Source organism: Erythranthe guttata, chromosome 13, assembly GCF_056151865.1.
Source record: "Erythranthe guttata isolate IM_541 chromosome 13, IM_541, whole genome shotgun sequence".
NCBI lineage: Eukaryota > Viridiplantae > Streptophyta > Magnoliopsida > Lamiales > Phrymaceae > Erythranthe > Erythranthe guttata.
Genome location: NC_142545.1, coordinates 5135109 through 5140760, shown reverse-complemented (window position 1 = coordinate 5140760; position 5652 = coordinate 5135109). Strand labels below are relative to the sequence as shown.

General features: G+C 34.3%; 1 long non-coding RNA gene across 6 annotated transcripts; it reads right to left on the bottom strand.

Annotated features, from left to right (window-relative positions):
- Window positions 1-2105: 2105 nt before the first annotated feature.
- On the bottom strand, window positions 2106-5433 carry LOC105950410 (uncharacterized). 6 transcript variants are annotated; one of them, XR_016029065.1, is made up of 7 exons: window positions 5099-5429; window positions 4449-4480; window positions 3615-4379; window positions 3143-3211; window positions 2758-2808; window positions 2523-2588; window positions 2106-2281 (listed from the first exon to the last, which is right to left on the bottom strand). It is a non-coding gene; the product is annotated as an uncharacterized LOC105950410 (long non-coding RNA). The 6 variants fall into 6 exon arrangements; XR_016029063.1 differs by lacking the exon at window positions 4449-4480 and having other exon boundaries at window positions 3615-3855; window positions 3951-4379; window positions 5099-5428; XR_016029062.1 differs by lacking the exon at window positions 4449-4480 and having other exon boundaries at window positions 3615-4047; window positions 4308-4379; window positions 5099-5424.
- Between the last annotated feature and the right edge of the window lie 219 nt (window positions 5434-5652).

Genomic DNA, 5652 nt, shown 5'->3' with positions numbered 1-5652 from the left:
TCCCTCGTCTATGTTCTTCTCTCATGTAATAAGCTTAAGTTTTCTATGTCATAACTATATTCATTTCATGTGTCCTTATATATTAATAAATTCAAACATATTCACATAATTTAACACCTGCTACATTCATATACGAGCTTAAATGTTCTTTAGTTTAAAATTAAGAACCATGAAGCATACAATCTATTTTATTTCAAAAATCATTTTGGACCCAAAGTCCCTTTTAAAGCATTTGAAATCGAAGTTTTTATTTTCTCTATAGCATATGGACACGAAATCTCTTTTTTATTTACACACATAGACGCGATGAAACGGGAACCCTATTAGAACCAAAGTGTAGCTAACAACAATAGATGTCCATTTTCTGAACCAATTGAAGGATGCCTCCCTCCATACCTGCCCTCGTGCCTTCTTTTGATACTTAGCGTACAAGAGCATTGTTGGTCTTGGTCTTTCGACCTCACGTATTGACCTTTGGTTGGGGTACGTGCGCCTTGTACCCATGTCTACTCGACGGAAAGCTACGTCAAGAATCTAACTATTTAACTAGACCACGACCACGCAATACTAGTCAATGACACGACACTCGACTCATAAATCAATAGAAGACATTAAATATAAACATATAACCATGGTAGAACGAGAATACATTTGAACAATTAAAGGAATCGATAATTCAATAACAATTTATAATTATAAACTTTAAATTACTTGAACAAATCTATACTCTTACCTTTCATCCACCATTCGAGAAATGCCCTTAAATATAACTATGTTCTGTAAATAGTTTGATTTAAGTTCCATTATCCTAATGAGTTATGCCTAGGGGTGGAAATCGGAACGAAATTTCCGATTTCCGCCGAATCCGATCCGATTTTTTCCGATTTTGGAACGATTTTTTGTAGTCCGAATTCCGAAATTCCGATTTCCGATTTTTTCCGAAAAAATCGGATCGGAATCGGAATTGTATATGAATTATTCGGAATTTCCGAATTCCGATCCGATAATATTTCCGAAATATTCCAAAATTTATTAATATTTCTTCATTACTAATTTACTATATTGTTTCTAGTTAGGCTTTAAAAAGCCCACTTTAGCAAGGCAGCCCACTTTAGCAAACTAATGAGTCCAAATATTGAATATTTAGAATTTTAGGGACTAAACAGTAAATACCACAAACTTATAATAAAACCCTAATTTCTTTCTTCTTCTCCTTGCGCCGCTCTCATCTCTGCTGTGAACTTTTTTTTTTTCTTCTTCTTCTTGCGCCACTCACATCTCCATCCTCTGAACTTTTTTTTTTCTTTCCACCGCCAACTCTTCTTCTCTACCATATGAGCATAACACCTAACTTACCATATCTTTAATCGTTGCCTTCGCGAAACAGAGGCTGTAATTGCTGCAAAAAACCACAATCCTTTTTCTCTCAAGATCGCCGGAGTTGCTGCCCAAAAGCTATCGTTATTCTCTATAAATCTCCGATGTGGCCGTTGCTTTTCTTCCGTGCTTCAGTCGCCGGACATAGTCAACGACGTTTCCGAAAATTCCGAAATTCCGATATTTTTTTTCGGAATCGGAAGTGAAAAATCACTTCCGAAAAAAAATCGGAAATTTTCCGAAGGGGTGGATTCCGATCCGATCCGTCCGATCTCCACACTACAAAAAAAACTGTTTTATGTGACGCAAAACTTCGTCGCAAAAACTCAATATTTCGTCGCAAAAGAATTTACGTGACAATATTTTTCGTCACAGGGGTCGTCGCGTAGGCCCCGTCGCGAAAGGTGATATGTGACAAACTGAAGTTTTCGTCACAAAATATTGTGACAAAGCAAAATTCGTCACATAAAGTTCTATTGTTGTGACGAAGTATTCGTCGCATAAACATAATATGTTCGTCACTAAAACCTTGGGTCGTCACAAGAAGTAGTCTTTTCACTTACTTCTTGTGACAAAGCATTTTGTCACATGAGAACCAATATCTATTGGGACAATTAGTTCGTCACAAAAACAAATTATAACAAATATATGATTTGTTATATAATATTTATATTATTCATATTTAAATTAAATAAACTAATAATCAATTCCGCAAAACTAAACAATAATTTTGAAAATAAAATTGTATTGGAATATATCGTACAATTACACATACAAAATACATGAGTCAATAAAATCAAATTGGAATTTACATTAAAAAATAAACTACATAATATATAGACACCCTCCTTCCTTCAGTGGAGCAATATACTTCCTCCTCACAACCGTCTTTGCACTTTCAAATCTGCAAATTGAAAATAAAAAGATAAGCAAATATAATAATTGCTATTTAGCTGAAATTCAAAAATATTATTTCTCATCATTTATCGTAAATATACTCGTGTGTATATATAGGGTGTAGAACATATCATTTGACCTTATATTAGTTGGTCACAATGCATATACAGTTTCTCTACAGAAAATATATTAGAAATTTAGAAAATCTTTCAAACACAAAAATCAAGATTAATGAAACAACGTAATACCTTGTCGACCCAAGCATCTTTATATTCAACTATATACGGATGGCGTAGCTTTGGAATTAAACTCATCTGCAAACATAGACAGGCATGCATTAGAACTAACACTCGGACAATCATTATTCATTGAACAATATGTTTGTGCAGTAGCAAAATAGTTCAAACTCGAAAAAAAAAATTACTTACCTATTCAAAAGGTAAATAAAAACACTGATCATTAACATTCATAAAAACACGATACCAGCCAACTTCAGTCTTCAAAGGCATGTAACATGGTGCCATCAGCATTATTCTGCATGAATAACAAAAACAAATGATTAACACACTATAAAGCTTACTAAACAGAATAAAAGAACATCTGATCAACAAGTGCAGATACCAAAAATTCTCTATAAGAACCTGTAAATGACAGTTAATTACAAATGGAGAATTTGAAGCAACTTGGTTTTTCAGAAGATCAAGAGATTAAGAGCTTTGGGGTTTTATCAGTTTGCTTTATTCAAAATCTCATTCATTTTGATAGAAGGCTATGAACAATCGTAGTGCGTAATAGATACATAAATCCTTATAGACTGCAAATGTATCAAATTAGCATACGATAGAAAATGTTTCAAGAGGAAACAAACCATGAATCTTTCACTGAAATAGTAATCCATTATGTCCAAGATCTTGGTCCATGTAGAAAAAATCAAAATCTGTTATCACAGAGAACAAACAATGCAAAACAGATGAACAATAGATGCCAATTCACATCTTGAAGAACATCTTCATATTTACAAATGTATTAATCAGACCACATGGCTTACAATATAATTCATTTATATTTGTTGAACATACTCAAGCACTCGTTGATCCCATTTTCTAGCAGAATATTCCATTAAAGATGCTAACATGTATTGATAAAGTATATATATCCATGTATTATATAAAATATATATGTGAAATCAACAAATCAAGCAACAATATCATAACATATCCGCTTCAATTTTTGTTTTTAACAACAAGTTCTACTGTTCATTGTATAATTTTGAAGTACTTACATATCTGCATCTAACAATTCAAGGTTTGAAGGAGAGAGAGAGAGAGAGAGAAACTCACATTTGAGTTCATCAGCGAAGGCAGAGATGTAATTTAGAAAAGTCGACGGGGCATCAGCACAATCAAGATCCTTAGCACGCAATGCGGCGGCATCGGGAAATCCGAGACGCCGGAGAGTAGAGGACTTGAGAGTTTCCGGCAGTATGACGCCATACAGGGAGAGCGATGCTCTGGTTTCAGCACTTCGGATGCGGTGATCACAGTAGCCGGTGGCCGAGAAGAAATACGCAATACATGTTACCTAAATTAAGTGAAAGAAACATACAAATATAGATGCAATAAAATATAAAGCTTGACCACAGATTGATTAAATGGCAATTATGATAAATACTCAGCTGGGAAAGCACAATGGATCATTTGTCCCGTCTTTCTCTCTTCTGTTACTTTTTCGAGGGGCTTCGTTAGTGCATTTCTCTGAAAACAAATCTGAAACCTCCATATTTCGACTTAAATTATGATTAGTTCATGCAAACACACGATTATGTGCCAAAACAAATAACAGAAGTAAGATCAGATAAAATTGTTAACCAACTGTTTTCAAGTTGTTTAGAAGAAGGTGGCTCTGCAGACAGACGTAAAACTAAATTCTAAAAATATGAAACACACAATTTTAGATTTCAAATATGGTTGAAATTGCTGAAATTTCATGTACTATCTACGAAGATTGTATAAGAATGGTTGAAATTGTATTACCTTGAGTGAGGCCTCTACGGCAAAATTAAGTCGGATATCAAGTTGGCATTGTATCTCCCTCAACCTTTTAATCTGCAAACGAAAGTTGTCATTAGTAAAAAATACAATTTGGAAGCGGTGAGTAATCTGCCCTAAGAGTACCTAGGTTTGTTTACTGCCCTAGACCCAGTACTCTGCATTACAAGAAAAAAATATGCCAAATACATTTACTCAGCTCCACCACACACACACATCCACACACACACACAATCCCAGTGTATGTGTGTCTGTGTGCGCGTGTTTCTTGGAGAGATAGTAGTTTGAGGGGCTGGTCAGCATATATATATATATGCTCACCAAAATACTGTCAATAATTTTAGATTTGAAATTGACAATTAATCTACTACATGAAGTGCAAAGTCAACCAAAATATACACAACAAACGATTCTTTCTTACTGAATTACGGCAACTGAAGATGCTTATACACAAAATTTACCTAATAATCATGGTTTATATCAAACAAAAATCACTAAATTCAAGTCACCAATACCAGATAGAAGCATAATATTTTTTTCCTATCACGAGACAAATATCAGAGTAATTCCCGAGAGTCGATTCTCCCATTTATACGAACATTAAACAATAAATAGGCAAAATAATTCCTTTTGTATCTGAAATATATCACAAAAACCCTAGATTTTTTCGAATTTTTTTAGCAAACAAATAATAACTAGGTCGATAAAATACTCCACATATTCCAGAAAATCCAACCATTAGAACCGCAATTCGTAGAAAAAGGAGGCACTCATACCTAAAAAGCCAAAAGTTCTTCACGAACGAGAAAATGAAAAATCCGAACTCGAAGCCGAACAGCTGCAATTGAAACGAGAAATCCAGTCCGAATTCCGCAAAATTATCCAGTCGCGTACCTAAATCGCCTGGGAGGTCGGAAATTTGATTAATCGTGGATCTGAGACACTGAAGACCACGGCGATTGAAAAAAGTGAAATCTAGAAGGGAAATCTACGGTGGTGGTGGTGGTGGTGGTGGTGGTGGTGGACGCAAAACCTAGAAGGAAAGGGGAAGAAAATCGAGAGAAATAATCTAATAAAAGGAAAGGGGAAAAGTGAGAGAATGAAAAAAGGGGGATTATTGTGAAGTACATTTTGTAACAACGTAAAAAGTCTGGGAATTAATTTTAATTTTTATAAATAAATAATTAGATTAATTTATGTATGACGAAGTACATTTTGTCACAACAAATAAATAATGTGACTAAATTGCTTTTGTCATAAGAAAATGTTTGTTGTCACATAATTGAGACCGCCAGTTAAGAAAAAAATATCTCCTGCATTCTATTGTGAC